This window comes from Camelus ferus, chromosome 21 (assembly GCF_009834535.1).
Source record: "Camelus ferus isolate YT-003-E chromosome 21, BCGSAC_Cfer_1.0, whole genome shotgun sequence".
Lineage (NCBI taxonomy): Eukaryota > Metazoa > Chordata > Mammalia > Artiodactyla > Camelidae > Camelus > Camelus ferus.
The window spans coordinates 14,326,116-14,344,919 of NC_045716.1; the positions used below are offsets into that span (position 1 = coordinate 14,326,116).

Below are 18,804 nucleotides of genomic sequence, written 5' to 3' on the forward strand. Positions count from 1 at the left end.
TTTTAAAAGACACTGTGAAAAAAGTGAAAAGACAATCCATAAAATGGGAAAAAGTATTCACAACTCATCTATCTGACAAAAGACTTGCATCCAGAATATAAAAAGAACTCTTTTCAGTCAATATTTTAAAAAGGTAGATGACTCAATTTAAAAATGAGCAAAGGATCTGCATTGATATTTCTCAAAGAAGGTATGCAAATGGCCAATAAGCACATGAAAAGAAGTTCAATATCATTAGCCGTTAGAGAAATGCAAGTCCAAACCACAACCACTAGGATGGCTATAACAAAAAAATTTATTTAAATAAAAAGAAACCTATTAATGACTGTTAAGAAGGATAGGGAAAAATTGGATCCTTATACATTGCTGGTGGGAATGTAAAATGGTGCGGCTACTCTGAAAAATAGTCTGGCAGTTCCTCAAAATGTTAAACATAGTTACCATATGACTAACAATTCCAATCCTTGGTCTATATCCAAGAGAAATGAAAACACTTGTCCACACAAAATCCTGTACACAAATGTTCATAGCAGCATTATTCATAATAGTCGAAAACTGGAAACAACTCTCATGTCCTTCAACTAATGAATGGGTAAAAACGTAGCATACTCGTACAATAAAATATTATTTGACAATAAAAAAGAATGAAGTGCTGATACATTCTACAACATGGAAGAACCCTAAGGACATTATGCTAAGTGAAAGAAACCAGTCACAAAATAGCACATATTGTGTAATTCCATTTATATGGAATGTTCAGAATAGGCAAATCTACAGAGACTGAAAATACGTTAGTTATTGGCTGGGGCTGGTGAGGGTGGGAGAGATGGGATGGGTAAGTAGCAGGGAGCAGGGAGTTTCTTTTGGGTGTGGTGAAAGTGTTCTAAAGTTATACTGTAGTGATAGCTGCGTGACTGAATATACTAAAAACCACTAAACTCTGTACACCTTAGATGAATTATAGCTCATTAAAGATGTTTCAAATTAAGTTAAAATTAAAATTTTCAATCCCACCAGCCACATTAAAAGAAAAGTCTCCATGGGACTCTAAGCAACAACAAATGAGCTAGAACAGATACTTTTGAGGGGAAGGAGAAAAAGAAAAGAGATAATAACCATGAGTTATGCAATAATATGTGAATAATTGAATTTAAATGTGTCACAATGAGCTGCATCATATGAAATATAATGTGTTCTAAAAGGTCTCTTGACACAGAAGATATATACTCCAAAAAATTACTGTCCAAATGAAAGCTACTTAAAAACCTAGAAGTAGCAAAATCCAGCAGTTGAGGGAAAGAAAGAAGGAGGAAATACGAGCTTTCCAGAGTTCTCATCTTATTAGGATGGAGTGAAGTTGGGGATGAAGTGTCTCAGAGGGCCAAATGTGCATCTTGGTGGAGGAAACAGTTAGCATATTGTTTTCAAACAATATAAGAAACATATGTATCTGGTTATTAATGTAAAGAAAGTGAATTAAGCATTAGTAAGAGAGAAAGCAAAGTAGAACTCTCAGACTAACAAGGAAAGCAGTGTGGGGACTGGAATAAAGATCATCTTGAAGAAACCCACTAATATAAGAATTAACAATGTAAAATAACTTTTTATGTCCCCAAACTGGGTTTGTCTGACACTTTGTCATGGTTACACTGGGTTACAGGTTTTTGGAAAGACCACCACAAAAGTGAAATACCCTTTTTGTCACATCGTATCAGGTGATAGATGACATGTACGTAACATCACTGGTGAAGGGAATGTTTGCCAGGTTTCTCCACTTAAAATGATCTTTATTCTTTCCCCACTCTATTGTCAGTAGGTCTCCAACCTTGGGAGGGGGATGGTAAGAATTAAGCTCCATCTACTGGAGTGGGGAGTATCTCTTTTTTTTTTTTTATTTGAATACAGGAATGAGGCTTTGTCTCTTCTCCTTTATATAAAATAAATTTTTAAAAGCATAAAAATGAAAGAAACTAAGTCAAACACATCAGACATTCCAATAAATGTGAAATGACTGAATTCCCATTAAAAAGCAGAGACTATTCAATTTAAGGGTAGGTAGTGGGGAAGGGAGATGAGTAGGCATTTATTGTTTACTATAAATATGTTTAAAACAAAGTAAAGATAACATCTGATTAATTAAAAGAATAAGCAACAAACAACTATTTTTTAAAGATAAGAGATAATATCAAACAAGGTGGAATTTAAATTTTAAAATACTAAGCAGGAAAACAAGGGCTTATTATGTATTGAGACAAAGCTTACAGCATAATTTAGGAAGACAGAATGAGTCATAAATCTGTGTGCTTAAAGCAATTATAGCAGCTAAATGCTTAAGGAAAAAACTATTAGAAATTTATGGAAATTTTAATAAAATTTCAAATATAGTGAGAGACTTCATTATACCACTTTCAAATTTACACAGATCCAGTAAAAAGAACAGCAGGGAAATTGAGGAAATGAATGTTCAAATTATAGTTATATTTAGAGCCCAAATCCACCAAACAAAAACTACTCATTTTTTTCTTATATCACTGGAATATTAACAAAAATCAATTATGTATTCATCCACAAATAATGTATTATTTGAAAAAATTCAAGGTAGTTTAACAGGATTTAACAGTCTATATTTTTCAGTCAATAAAAAAGAAATGAGTAATGAGAAAGTAATCTTTTCATTTTACTTTTCATTATAATAAAGAAGATCTTAACTTTTAGAAATAAGAAATACCTTCCTGGCTAATAATTGGATCAAACAGAAAATCCAAAAGGAAATATAAACTATAAAGAAAGCAATAAATGATATAGTAGTAACTTATATACTTTATACCAAAACCTTCAGACCTTCTCTGTATACAGAGAAAAAAATGTATATACCCATATGTACTCATAAATTTTTAAAGATGAAAATTAAAGACAATTAGTGCATAACTTAAGAAATTTTAAAGTGGATGCTCGCTGTGGATTTTTCATAGATGTTCTTTATCAGGTGGAGGAAGTTTTCTATTCCAATTTGTTAAATCATAAAGGTGTTTAAGTATTAAAGTAAATAAAACAGAAAGCAAAAAATAACACATCAAATTTTAAAGCTGATTCTTTGAAAAGAGAAATCAAATAGATAAACTTTCCCCATAAGATCAAGAACAAGACAAAGATGTACACTCTCACTACTTCTATTCAACATTATACTAGATGTCCTACTCCAGGCAATTAGGTAATGAATAAAATAAAAGGCAATTAAACTAAAAGGAAAAATTGAAACTATCTCTATTCACAAATGCCATGTTATTAAATATAGAAAAATCCTAAAGAAGTCACACAAAAAATTTTAGAGATAATAATTCATCAAAGTTACAAAATACCAGATCAACACATAATCACTTGTGTATCTGTACACTAACAATGAACAATACAAAAAAATAAGAAAACAATTTCATTTACTCAAGCATCAAAAGAATAAAATTCTTACAAAAGAAGTGTAAAAGTTTTACCCTGAAAACTGCCTAACATTGCTGAAAGAAATTAAAAACCTAAATAAATGGAAAGACATCCCATGTTCATGGATCAGAAGACTTAGTGTTTCTTAAGTTGGGAATACTCTTCAAATTGATCCACACATTCAATGCAATCCTTATGAAAATCCCAGCTGCCTTCTTTGTAAAAATTATTTTAGGATTGTCTTAATCCTAAAGATTAAAGAACCCAAAATACAGAAATCCAAGGGACTCAGAATAGCCAAGCAATCTTGAAAAAGGAGACCAAAGTTGGAAGATTCACACTCCCCCATTTCAAAGCTTATTCTAAAGCTACATTAATCTAGATACTCTTGTACTGTCACAGGATAGACTATAGATCAATAGACTAGAATTGAGAATTCAGAAATACAGCCTCAAATTTACCATCAAAGTCTTTTCAATGGGAAAAGAATGGTCTTGTCAACAAATGTGGGACAACTGAACAGTCACATGCAAAAGACTGAAGTAGAACCCCTTACTTCACACAATATAAAAATTATCTCAAAATAGATTATAGATCTAAACAGCAGAGCTAAAGCTATAAAACTCTTGCATTTTCAAATAATTTTTCTTCCATCTTGCATATGGATATGGCCACTATAATACTCAGCTTTTCTGAGGCAAATATTAGCTTCCAATTTTATGTTCTATTCTCCTCATAAAAACACTTGTCCTTGTCAAATCGTATGTTTCAATTTTTGTTGCAGAAATGTTATTCTGTTTTCTTGTAATAAAATTAAGAAATATGACAAATTATAAATAAATATATGTATATTTTAAAAACCCTTAGAAGATGATATGTGAGTAAATGTTTGTGATCTCCATTAGGCAAGCCGTCTTAAATATGGTACCAAAAGCACAAGTGACAATAGAACAAAATAGATAAATTGTGTCAAAAATGTATCAAAATTAAAACCCTTGTGCTTCAAACTATATCATCAAAAAAAGTGAAAAGATAACACACAGAATGAGAGGAAGTGTTTGCAAATCTTATGTCTAAGAAGGGACTAGTACTTAGAATTTACAAAGATCTCCTACAACTCAATAAAGGAGAAGACAGCCCAATTTAAAAATGGACAAAGGATTTGAACAGACATTTCTCCAAAGAAGATATACAAGTAAATACATGAAAAGAAGTTCAACAAAATCAGTCATCAAGGAAATGGGAATCGAAATCACACCACAAATTGACACAACATTGTAAACTGACCAAACTTTATATATATATAATATTATATATATATAAAGGGTTTTTTATAATCACATTGTGATACTATTTTACACCCACTAGGATGACTATAATTAAAGAGACATAATAGCAAGTTCTGGGAGGGTGTGGAGAAATCAGAACCTTCACAACACTTACTGACGTGAGTGTAAAATGATGTAGCCACTTTGGAAAACAGTCTGGGTAGTTCCTAAAACAATTAGAGTTACCATATGACCCAGCAATTTCACTCATAGGCATACATGATGGTTAATATTATGTGTCACCTTGGCTGGGCTATGGGATGCCCAGATAGCTAGTTGCATATTATTTCTGGCTATGTCTGTGAGAATGTTTTTAGAAGAGACTACCATTTGAATTGGTGGACTGAGTAAAGCAGAGGGCCCTCCCCAGTGTGAGTGGCTTCATTCAATCCATTGAGGACCTAAATAGAGAAAAAAGGCAGGGGATCATTGAATTTGCTCTCTGTCTGACTGTTGAACTGGGGTGTCAATCTCCTGCCCTCAGCACTCCTGATTATCAGGACTTCAGATTGGAATCTATTCCATCAACTGTCTGGCTCTCAATCTTTCAAACTACTACCAGCTTTCCAGGGACTTCCAGCTTGCAGATGACAGATCATGGGATCTCTCAGCCTCTGTAATCACATGAGCCAATACCCTATAATAAATCTCTTCATTTACTTCCGTTTGGTTCTGTTTCTCTGGGGAAAAAAATCTGACTAATATAGTATGTACACACAAGGATTGAAAACAGACTCTAACAAATACATGTAAACTATATTCAAAGTAGCACACAAGAGCACAAAGTAGCCACAAAACATCACATATAGTATGATTCAATTTATACAAAATGTCCAGAATAGTTAACATATAAAGAAGCAGAACGTAAATTAGTAGTTGTCTAGAGATGGAGGACTAGGGAGGAATGAGAAGTGATTGCTGTTGGATATGATGTTTCTTTGTGGGGTGATTAAAAATGTTCCAAAATTGGTTGTGGTGATGATTGCATAAATCTAAATATTCTAAAAAACCACTGAATTGGTTTCCTGAGAAATACAATTCTTAGTACATAAGAATACACATTTGAGGATGTTTATTATAACATTGTTTATACCAACACAATAATTATTACAATTAAAGTTGCAGTTAAGATTATAGAAACAAAGTAACTGTAGATCTATACAGGGATATTTGGATTAATATAGTACATTAATACTGTGAAATATGATACAGCTATTACAAAGCATGAATTTATTCCCTAACAATTGCCTTTAAAGAATTCCCATCAGTTTTTATGAGAAAGATGAATTGCATAGCTCTGTACATAATGTGATCACATTTTTATAAAATAAGCAATGACTAAAACACCTGCTTTCTATGCATATATTTGTGTATCTGTCTACATTCACACACACCACACACACACACACACACACAAATGTCATACATGATCATCGTAACATAAAGAGAAGTGAGGAAGAATGCCCCAGGAGTGGGTAGGTCATTGGAATTGTAGAGGAAAATGATACGGATAAGTTTTCCAAGCAGATACTGAAGTCAGCTATGTATCTGACACCTGAACTTAGAAATAAAAAGTTTTAAAGCTACTAAAACTTAAATATGTATAATTTATATTGGCGTCACCAGATCCAGTCTCCATCACTTGTTAATTGTGTTAGCACAACTTATCTTGGGTACATTATTTAAACTCTCTGTACCTCAGTTCCCTCAACTGAAAGAGAGATGATAATAGTACCTACTTCAGAGGATGGTTGTAAGGACTGACAGAGTTAATATGCATAAAACACTCAAATTATGCTCTTTGCTGTTATTACTATCGATATAGCTGGTTCTTTCTGCAAAATTTGTGCAAAATCACAGCTTGTCCTGTTCAGTAAGTAAACAGATGGTTATTTTTCTTCTCATTGGCTTTTCTTCCTCTTCTCCCCACCTTTTCTCCATAATGGAAGGAAGTGTGCTCCTGGCTTACTCTGTGGCCACTCTGAAGTCATGGCAACACTGAACTGAGAAGTAGGCCAAGCCTCAGGCAAGGCCAAGTGATAATATAAATGGACACAGCAGATTAGAAATATGGACAGCACATAATAAAATGAGATTTATCTTGGGAGAAAAATGCAAACCAGTTTATCTAAGAAGAACTGGTTCAATACATATTCAACCTGGAAGGGAAGAAGTATTTATCTGAGGGAGACAGAGATAAAGAATGGGAAGAGGAAAGGAAACTGGCAGAAACACGGCCAGAGTGTTCCTGTTCTACACAGCATGGCCCCAGAAAAAGGAGACAACTCCTCATGAGATGCCCACTGATAAATATCTCCTCATCCTATGGACTGCTGATTTTTGCTTCATTTAGAGTTTGCAGCTCTGATAGAGGCCAGTGGTCAATTGGTTGATGTAACAGTGCACCAAAAATATTTTTGTCAGTTGCATTAGTCATTATTTTGGCAGTTTTAATAACCAAATTAGAACAATCACAGACAGTCTGAACCACGGGGCATTGCACCCTCATGACAGGCACGAACACCACATCCACTACCAAGGGAGGTCTCAGTCACACTGCGGAGACACAGCCTTGGGCTCCAAAGCTATTGCCAAAAAACATAGGCCAGCCCAGAGCTGGTGCTGGGTGCTGGGTGCTGAGGGATCAGTGCTGGGGCTGCATCTCTAAACTAAATGCCGCCGGAGCCTGCCTTTCCTCTCCTGTGGGTCAGGTCACCTCAGAAGGCTTGGTGTCTGTAGATAAGAGCAATGGACTCCTCTTAATTAAGAACTAAGGCTTTAGTGTGAAGCTGATCAATAAAGACACAATCCTACTTGAAATCCCTCCCCATCTTAATTGGCTTAAAACTAACATCAATGGAGAAAATAAAGAGAGTCACAGTATAATCAGCCCAGGGGATGAGGCCGTGAGGACCAGGAAAGCAGTGGATCCAACAGAGACTGTGATTCCTTTACCACCTTCCTCCCAGGATGTGGAGCCCCAGGTCAGGAAGATCATCAAGCCAGGAGGGACCCACGTAAGCAGAAGGGAGACTTCCTGCTTCTGGACAGTGACAGAAAAAGTCCTCAAGAACTGGATTTACCCCGAAAGCAGATCATTGTTTTCTCAGTTCTCCTTTCAAGCCATCTCATGGAGCTGTCCCCAGTTCTTCAGCACCACTGATTGTCCCTTAGTTCAAATCCCCTCTATACAGGCCTCCAAACTAATCTCCCTGCCTCTCCTCCTTGAAGTCGTCCACCCTTCAACACCTCCCCCAACTTTGCTTGTCCTTTGAAGAATGAAATGTGTGTAGCCCAAGTGATCTACCTAAAGCATAAATTTGGTTATGTAAGCCCCTCTGCCCCCAATTTAAAAACACCCAGCTCATTTATTCAGCAAAACTTTAGTGTGCACAGATGGGTCCCAGACAACATGCTAGGCACTGAGAATATGATGACGGAAAAAATGAAACCAAAGAAATCCCATCCTCATGAAGCTTAGAATCTAGTGGGGAAAAAAAGACACCCAAACAATTACACAAGAAGTTGTGATTAAGAAGAGGGGGCTGTGAGACTCTCTATCAGGGGCTCAAGGTAGCCTGGGAGGCCAGGAGAAGAACTTCCTGAAGCAGCAACATGTGAGCAGAGATCTGACAGATGAGTAGGAATTATCTAGGCCAGTGCTTTTGGTAACCTATGAGTGGGCTAAGGAAATTAATAAGTGTGTCACCACCACCGTGTTTTGAAATGAAATAACAGACTGAACTACAGGATAGTGGAAGAGAAAAGAACAGGAAAAAATAGAATGGAGAACAAACAGATCAGAATGTATTGCAGGTAACAAAGGTTATTATTATTTCATGAAATATTTGCAGTGGGTTGAATATAAAATGTATTTCTCACTGTGGGCTGTGAACTAGACAGTGGGGGATGTAAGGGGGGTGGAAGCACAGCCCAAAAAGGGAACAGCCTCTGCAAAGGCTCAGTGGTGAGAGAAAATATGGGGTGTTTAGCCTCATTTTCAAGCTGGGAAAGAACCCACTCATCATTCAGCTAAGGTTTTTTAGTTCTCTTCCAAAGCAGCACACAAGATGGGAGTCACAAGGAAGAGCCAGGTGAGGTTCCTTGTCTTAGGAGTTTGCATGCCACCAGGAAAAACAGACTGGTATGTAAATAAATATCAGACTAAATTTGAAAAAAAAAAAAACCTGCATGAATAAATGAAACATAACAATAAGAGTGACTTCTATCTAGGAGAGCTCTGAGAGCTCTGTGGATGAGGGGACTTTTTCTCCAGGCCTGGAAGGACAGGTAGGAATTCAATAAGTGAAAACGTTCAGGGAGTTGGGGACACAGAGGTGCAAACATTCCAGGATGAGGAATAGTAGTAATAAAGGTATGAACAAGTAGAGGGCATGTCTGGGGAATGGTGCATTGGGCCAGAGCAATGGGTCTGGGAATGGAGCGAGAGAGTCATGGAAAGAAAGACATGAGATGGAGGCTAGATTGTGCAGGGCTTTGCTAACCTGGTTAAAGAATGTGTACTTTGCTTTGCAGGCAAAAAAGAACCAATGATAGTTTCTGGTCAGGGGAGTAACCTACTCGTTGCTGTGTATTAGCAAGATTCCTCTGGCAGCATTGTGCAATAGAACACGTTAGTGGAAGCGGCAGTGGGAAGGACAATCAGGAGGAAGTTGCACATCCCTGAGTTACATTGACTAGAACCTCAACCAGGGCTGGGGCAGTGGGGATGCAAGGGGACGAGTGAATGGGTAGGCACATTAGCCCAGTGTGGGCTGGGAAGGACCAGAGTGGATCAGTATCTCTCTCAGCCTCCATCTGTGACAACCCAGACAAGTCCGCCTGCCTTCTCTCCGTTTGTTATTCCCTCTGTGAGTTGGGGAATATAACTTTGGCCTCTGATACAATCTGATACAAGCAGAGCTGGGGAAAACAAAATGCATTCAACCACATAAACAGGAGTAAAGGTGCCCTGAATCTACAACAATCTTAGCCCCAAAGAAACCCAATTGCTTTAGAGTAATAGGATTAATGGGTGGTATTTTTGGTTCCTTACAACCTTCTAATTGTTGAGCTACCTCAATTTCCTTTTTAAGAAAACTTTTTCTTTTTGAGAGTGAAAACTAAAAGACCTGAGGGTCGTCATAGAATAAAATGAACATCAAAGCAGAAATATTTAACTAAGCATCTCATCAACACACCTTCAAAATCATAGGCTCTGTCCCCAGGTGGGACCACACATCAATAATGAGAATTGTCATAATCTTCTGATTTCCTTTATTTCCATGCACCCTAAATTCTTGATCCACTAAAATCAATGAGATCGCAATCTCTGTCAGGTAAACAGAGATCTTGTTCACCGGATGCATTCTTATCACCTGGCAGAAGCAGACACTCATCACTGGATGAACAAATGAATGACAGGGTGTCCCCCACTGAGTGAGTGCATTCTCCTACCAGGGAGATATCACAGAACTACTGCTGTCTAACAGCATCAAAGGAAATGTCCAATGGACCCAAGCATACTTCTTCTAGGAGGAAAAATGTATTTTTTAAAATGTGTGTGTATATATATATTTTTAAGTATATATTTTTTAAAATTCTGAATTTTATTCCTTGCAGACTGACTTCTTTCTGCCTCATTCTAATTTTTCTTAAGGATCTGTAGAAAAATGACATGCTGAGGCAGAAAGATGTTCAGCATCCGCATCATCATTTGGGTCAGGACTCTGGGTTATAAGTTGTACAAATCTATGCAAACTGGGTCACATAATGGAAAAGCACAGGTCCAGGCTTGTCCTCAGGCAAGACTGAATCCACATATTCAAACAATGCCAGCAGGAGTTCTCTCTCCATCTCTGGGCTCTCCTTTCCTCTGTGTTGGCTCCATTCTTGACTGAAATCTTTTTTTGTAGGTGGCAAAGAGACCGGAAACTCTAGGCCTGAAAAGTCTTACCAATCTGAAAATTCAAGAGTGGGGGTTGGGTATAGCTCAGTGGTAGAGCACATGCTTGGCATGCATGAAGTCCTGGGTTCAATCCCCAGTACCTTCACTTAAAATAATAAATAAATAAAAATTCAAGAGGGAAAAGAGAGCTGTCCTTTCCCAATAGTTCCTGCTAAAGAAAGTCCCAGGGTTGCCTCTCATTGGCCCAGCTTGGGTCACATGCCCATCCCTGAACCCATCACTGGGATTCTAATTGTCTAAGGTCAGCCTCGGAGCAAGGGAAATGAGATCAGCTCTACTTGTACCACAGAGAATATAAGCAGAGAAGGAGTGGGAGGCCAGGCCAGGTTCCCAAAAGAAAATCAGGTGCTATTAAAAAGGGTAAACGGATGCTGGGAAGATTAGACTGGCAGATGTCATCATCGCCATCTGTCTAGAAGAAGGTTGAGTAGGGACATTGGATGAGCTGTCAGAAAGAAAGTGATTGAGCCTTTCGCCACTACTGATGCTACGCATGGGCTTAATGGTAACAGATGAGATCCAGCGCCAGTGAGCAGCTGCAGAAAAGGAGCCAGCAGCGTTGAGAGTGGAAGCCAAGCAGCAATCCATCTTACAGCCTAAGAGCTCCCCCAAGTCTGTTTTACTACATGAAATGCCCAGACTGACTCAGGCACTTCTCAAGTTGCAAAACTTGCTCTCCGTGCTCAGCAGATATATTTGAAACTATTTTATGACCAACAGTTAAACAGGAGGAAATTAAGGGAGAAAAATCAAGGATACAGCTTCCTGTATAAAACTCAGCCATACAATTAACAGAGTCCACTTTAATCACACGTCAGTTAGGCCTCGGTGGTTTGATAGTTACTCATTGGCAGAAATCAACCAATCCTGATAGGCAAAGAGAGTTGATGCCAATTCAACTGAAAGGCCCTAAACATAGGGCCCCTATCATTAATTAATCAAGTAATCACTCTATTTGTGGTACCTAGTAATTAGATTTTTTAGTGTTTCTCCCTCTTTAGCTCCAGCTCTTTATCGCACCAACATTCCTTTATCCAGACGTTCCAGTGGAAGATGAGCTGTGTCTTTAATAACAATAAAAATGCTTATATTTGTAGATCACTCTGTACTTAATAAAACGGCTCACTAGAGTCTTCCAGCAGCCTTTGCAGATAAGCAGGACAAATATTATTATACTCCCAAGTAACTGCCGGAGTGTCTGGCTAGGGCGCAGACTTGAAAAATACCAACAGAACCCGATTCTCTTGCAGGCGGAGTAAAGCATCTCCTTGTTCTCTCGGTGGGGCTTTAGGAGGCTTAGTTCTAGGGTAAAGCACAGAACAGAATCACCCTTAGTACCCAGGCTACAAATTAGCCCTACAAACTGCACGGGCATTAAATTTACCTCGGCTTAAATGGTACAATAATTCTATAGAGAGAGAAGAGAAGCAATCAGGTAGAAAACATGAATAGAGACATTTCACAAGATAATAAAAAAAAAAGTACCTTAATGATCCTCCCACCTGTGGTTAAGAATTCTTCATATCCTCCTTGAAGTGCATTATCCCATTAGTCCTCAGTTTCTGTTGACCAAAAGGACTAGTATCCATGTGACTTTGAGAAATCTTACAAGAAAGAAGAGTAAGGTCCTACATTGCTGAGGCCTCTCACATCTTTCAAGTGAATCTCAGGGCTGATAATACAGTAAATGTATTCAGGAAGTGGTTCTTTGTTTTAATTTAAAAAAAAATTAGCTCCCCAAATCAATGTTGGTTAGCTTCTTGCGTGACTCTGAGACCCATTCTTGGAACTACTATCCCTAAAAATGATAACGATAAAAAGGCAGCTGAATTCACTCTGTAAATCATTCATGTGTCCATTCATTCAGTCTACAGGCTTTCAAGGACACGAGGACAAGTTCTACAGTGGTACAGAAGATGTAAAGATGAAAAGTTACAGTCCCTGAACTCAGTGGCTAGACATCAAGCCAACCATTACAGCAGCAACAGTAGCAACAAATAATACCAAATGTTTCTGAGCATTTACCATAGTCAGGCACTGTGCCAAGTGCCTTCCTTGTATTATTTCTTTTAATCTTTCTCACAGTCACTGAAGGGGATATAATTATTAATGCCATTTTACAGATGAGTAACTGAGGCTCCAAGTGGTTAAGTGGCTTATCCAAGCTCCCATGACCAGTCAGAGGTGGAGCTGAGGACTGAGCTCTGGCAGTCTGACCCCACAACACTTACTCTTAGCTCTGTAACTAGTCACAGCATGGATAAAGTTTATTCGTAGCACAAGGAAATAAGCAGTAATATATCCATGAAGAAGTTAGGATGGTGTCACAGGAAAGAGAGAATATGAGCTGAGACTTAATGGATTTGTAGCATTTTTCCAGGCTGAATAGCTTGCAAAGAGTATTTCAAGCAGAAGGAACAGCACGGCCCAAGCACAAAGGCAGAAAAAGAAACCTGGTACATTTTGTGATGTACAACTGGATTTGAGTGGCTTGGGCATTGAGCGAAGGTTGTGGAGGGCTGGGAGGCAAGGCCAGTGAGGAAGGCAGGATCTGAATACCATGTCTTAATTACATAAGGTATCTATGTAATTGCCTTCATTTATTAGACAAATCTGTCTTGCAATTTTGTCTGGCAATTCATAGCTCTCACTCCCTGATTAACATCAGAGTGAACTTGATCTTAGTTTGCCGAGGTCTAGTCTGCTTGGTGAACAGACTAATTTTACTGCTACTGTTTAATGTCAAAGGTCTCTTCACATAAAGACTTTAATATCATATTTGTTTTGGTCTTGCTTTCAATCCTAAGGGAGATTTTTAATTACAAATTATCTATGGAATCTACCCTAATCAGTTCAGAGTCACAAAGTTGAATTCATCAAGTTGTATCCTTACTCCACACAATCACAAATGTATATACATATAATTGATTTTAAAAGAGTAGAAGAAAATAAGCCAATATTTTGAGTTGCCTCTAAATACTGGAAATTTTTCTCTTGTTTCTAAATTTCCCATAATGAGTATGTATCACTTTTAGGAGTACAGAAAGAAATTTTTCTAAAGTGAAGACTGGATATTTTAAACATCACTGTTCAAAAGTCAAATTTTCCCAAAGGACTAATAATGAAAACAATACTCTTCTTCACTCTCACCCTCACGCTTATACTCAACTAAAGTCAACCCACTAAGTTTAACTTGTTTATTCTGTAGTTACATAGAAATACCATAGTTCATCTCTGGTTCTACAGTATACAGGAGTTTATGAACTATGTCTGAATTTGTCCATTTTAGACATTCAACTTGCTGCTACAAGATTTAGCTCACTTATATCACGTCCCACCTGTCTTGCCCAACTTCCCAATATAATTATAACACATACTTAATTTCTCTATTTGGTTACCTTTAAAATTTTAGGTAATAAACATACACCATTATTTCTTATTCCACCAAATATAGTTTGTCTCTTAGCAGCCCCGTGGGCACAATGAGAACGTGGGTGCTCCTAGCCTTGTCTTTAGCTCTGTTATCTCCTTCTTTGGCATTCCAGCCTTAGAGCATTCCAGGTGATAACATTTTCATTTGGTTCTGTAATTATAATTAAATCTTCCATGCTTTCTCTATCAGTTCATTTTAAAATCTGAAAACTAATAACAGCATTTACTTTATTGTAACTGTGAGAGCATACGCTTGGAGGAGTCAAGTGGTATTCTATAAGTATAATTTCTTTCTTACACATGTTTTTGTTTCTTTTGATTCTAACACTACTTTTAAACTTTCCATTACATCAGGTATTCTACAAAGTCTCCTTTTTTTCCCCAGGAGACCTCCCTCTGTCCTCCTGCTTCAACCTGGGTTGTGTGTTCTGCAGGTGCAATGGACGGTGTGGGTGATTCCCCAGATCCATTCCATCCCAGACCTAAATACTGAGAAGCGACTCACATTCTCTGTGAGGATGTTCCCAGACACCTCCTCTAAAATTCCATCACCCTACAGCACTTCCTACCCCCTCCTCTGCTTTATTTATCACACTAGCACACATCATCTTACAGCATAGCTGCTCAGCATCTCTTTACCTGGAGGTAAGCTCCAAGAGGTCTGGCAGTTTTATCTGTTATTTTCTGCTTTATCCCCAGTGCTGAAAACAGTGTCTGGCACACAGTAGGCACTGAATGAAAGAGTCAAAACAACTCCACTTCCTTTGCTAGAGACTATGCCAGAGGTGGGCATCCCCAATAGACCAGTTTGAGCCAAGGAGATGTGAGGAGATACTTAATGGGAAAGAAAAGCCAGTCTTTCTCCTGCTGGATATGAACACTGACGCAATTGCTCAGTTTGCTTTCTGGCAGCCAGGGGTGACCAGGAGGAAAAGCAGCTTTAGGAAGAAGCTAATACCAGGAATGACAAGGTAAAAAGATGGTAAAAGCCTGGATCTTTGTTGATCTTTGAACAACTAAATCAATCTGGGAGACCTCCCTGTCGTGTTTTTGTTAAAGCTAATTTGAGCTGGATTTTCTATTATTTGCAGTCAAAGAATCTCACCAGTTACCCTAGTTCTGCTGAATACCTGCCAACTTAGGAACTCTCTTCACTGCCTTTCTGAACCTGAGTCACACTTTCATGTACTCCATGTCTTCCTCTTCGGTTTACTTACTGGTTTTATTGGGACACATACTCAATAACTTTCTGAGAAGTCACTTTTCTTCCAAGCCCTTGAATGTCTTAAAATATTTTTCTTTCTCTTTTATGCTTCATTGATGAGTTGGGTAAGCATGGGATTTGAGGTTGAAAATCTTAATATCTCTGAATTTTGGAAATATTGCTCAAGTTGCCTTTTACCATCCACTGCTGTTGATGGGACATTTGGGTGATCTGGCTTTATTTTGGGAAATGAAATTGCCACACATAGCAAGTAAAAATATAGTATCTCTGACTTAAATTTGCATTTCAGATAAACAAGGAAGTTTTGGGAACATACTTATTCTAAAAATTATTTATTGTTTAGTTGAACTTCAAATTTAATTAAATATCCTGTATTTTATATGTTAACCCTATTGGAACACTTTGAGGATATTCTTTTTATCCTTATTGTTCTGAAATTTCACAGTATTTCTAGTTGTGAATCTTTTTAAGAAATTTATTGTATGAGCCTTAATTGAGCCCCAAGAAAGAAGGCTACGGTTTTTATTGACATGTTTAAATGATGAGTCACCATTGCTTCCCACGCCCTGGCCCTCTGTCAGCTTGGGTTTGAGGAACTAGAGCAAGGGGGAAAAAATGTAAAAAGTTTCATCAATCTTAGAGTTTGAAAACCTTTAGAGAGAGTAATTATCAGAGCAAAGGCACAGGATGGCTATATTCTACTTCCCATAGGGCCTGATTGTCTAGTCGAATTATCTGGTTTCAAATCTTGCCACCCAGCTGGCATTTCGTACAAAGTTATCAGTGAACAGTCTTAGAAAAGGACCAAGAGTTCAAGCTGAAGAGCCTTCCTTTATAAGACTGAATATTCTGGACACATCCCAAATTTACCATGTAACTGCTCCTCTGTGAGCATAGCGTAGAGATACACTGTCTTCAGAGGAGATGATTTGCTTATGAGATACATGCTTCCTGTGGCTGTATCTGAGTGAACTAGTCAGAAAGTAAGTGAAGAGGCAGAGAGATAAGAAGTAATCACTTCGGAAAGTAGCGGTAAAATCAGGTAAGTTAAAAACAGGTCAAAGAAATTAGGAGAACTGAAGGGTTGAGAGAAGAGATTTTTTTAAAATGAGTCAGTGAACTGGACACAACCTTAGAAATTATCTAGGCCAGCCCCTCCTTTTACTAGTGACAATATCCAGGCTCAGAGGGTGGAAGAGACTTGCCCAAAGTCACGGAACCAGACTACACCAGTTCCCCTGATTCCCAGCCCAGTGTTTACTCCACTCCATTGCTGCTATGGTTTGGGACCTATTGCACAACAGCCCTATTTAATCATCTTGACAGCCTCTGAGAACGATAGTTTCTCTGCAATGTTCTGACTCAGCTCAAGGTAGCAGCTTCACCAAATGCCCCATTAAAATGCAGCCAACTCCAGGATGAGGTTGCAAGGGGGCTTGGAAAAGGTTCCTCTGATCAAAAATATTGCTGCACCCACTTTCCAATGTGCCTGAAATTAAACCTTGAAAATGTGTGTTGTAATTTAAAGGACTACCTTTATTTAACATTTTGCCTGGGTCTTTGTAGATGCTCCTTAACAAAGAAGGTCTTAATGGTATGGGATACAGGACAAATAGGTTGTGATTGGACCGAAGCAGGATGACTAGACAATGGTCTGAAATGTATGAGGACCCATCAGGTACAAATAGCAGCAGGTGCCTGCTTTGCCATCATCACTTCACATCAGAACAAAGCAACAGATTGCTCTGTGCTCTGATCATTTTCCTGTCATCAGATAACGCTTTTCGGTGTCTGGTGTCACAGTAAGATATTTGAGTAGAACTTGTTTCCTTGATTACTTGAATAATTCACATTTTGTATCTGAATATGGGATGTTTCCAGCAGAACAAACTTCCTTTAAATGGCAAGTTTGATTTCAGCATCGAGACTTGGTACGCCTGGACTCAAACTTTAAAATATATTTCCCACACATGAAGGTCATTTGCCTTCTTTTCACGGCCAAAAGTTAAGGAAGGTGAAGATTGAAAGATAGCCATTGGTTTTTGTTAATAAAAAGGTCTTTTAACCAGAGCAGGTGTAATAGAGTGCAAGAGGCCAAGGATAGATTGCCATGCTTTGTTAAGAAGCGAATGCAGGTGAAAAGGTGAGGAAAATTAATGTAGACAACATTTTAAGAAGCTTGACTATGACCAAAAAGAAAAAATCTTTTATTGCAATGTTTGGTTGAGTATTGATTGGTTGGTTGGTTTTAAAGGTGGGGGACACGAGGATTTCCATTACCTTGGGGGGATGAGTCATGTCCCCAGCTTCTCCATCTGCACATTGCAAAAATGCTAATACCACTGTAAACAAAGAGTCTGTCCAAGGTCGTCCAGCTAGTTAACCAAAGCATTAGAATTAAAATCCGGGTCCTCCAGCAGCTTGTTGTCTTGGGCACATGAGGTCTCTCCATTTTACAATTATCTCTGGTTTTCTGTAGATCCCAGGAAGATCCAGGTAGTCATTTGAAAAGAGCTGCACGGTTCTCTTAGACACAACAGGGATATAGACAAAGAAATTGAGGCTCAAAGAGATTAAGTAACTTGCCAAGATCACACCAGCAAAAACCAAATCAAAGGACTGGTGTCCTTAACAACGAGATTATTCTTTCTTTCACAGGAATGCAGAGTAACACTGATTTAACACCACAAATTAGTAATATTCTTAAATGTCACAACTCATTTTCTCTAGGCACAGTCATATTTTTGTCCTATTTTATCTCATTTTACCTTCAGGTCAATACTGTGAGATAACTAAGGCAGAGAACACCACCTCTATTTGAGAATGAGGACATTGAAGCACGTTCTCTCTCCCTCTCTCTGTCTCTCTCTCTCTCTCTCTCTCTCACACACACACACACACACATACGCACACACACAAATCCCATTAGGAAGGAAAACAACAAAGCCTGGGTAGCTCAGTGGCCAAATTTGCTGCAGAGCTTCCAGAACCCTTAAGGGAGGAGATTCAGCCCTCTGCTGCTTTTAGCCAGCAGCACCTGGTGTTCAGGGTAAAGAAAATAACCCTATTCCATCAAAATGCCAGGACATAGGCCCTGAAGCTGCTTTATCAGAGGGCCAGGTGAGAGGATGCATAAGGAATAATCAAGGAAACTATTTTCCAAGTGGAACAAACTCTTAAAATAATAACTGTAGCAGGTCTTGACCCCTACTAGACTTCCTTCCTCTTCCAAGTGACCTACAATGAGTCTTCTGGCAGCACAGGGCTCTGTGGTGAGATGGTAGTTTGCACTCTAAGAGTAAAAGAGTAAACACAAGTTGGTCCCCCATGCTCTTGATACACAAACCATCTTAAAAGACAGTATCCATCCGTTATAAAAAGGAATCACTAATTTGAAGAAGAATGGTCAGCCCAGG

At 38.2% G+C, this 18,804-nt stretch overlaps 1 long non-coding RNA gene across 4 annotated transcripts in view; it reads right to left on the reverse strand.

Moving 5' to 3' along the window:
• LOC116658665 overlaps window positions 1-18,804 on the reverse strand; it is an 84,729-nt gene that overhangs the window by 36,152 nt on the left and 29,773 nt on the right. The gene's annotated exons all lie outside the window — the stretch shown is intronic.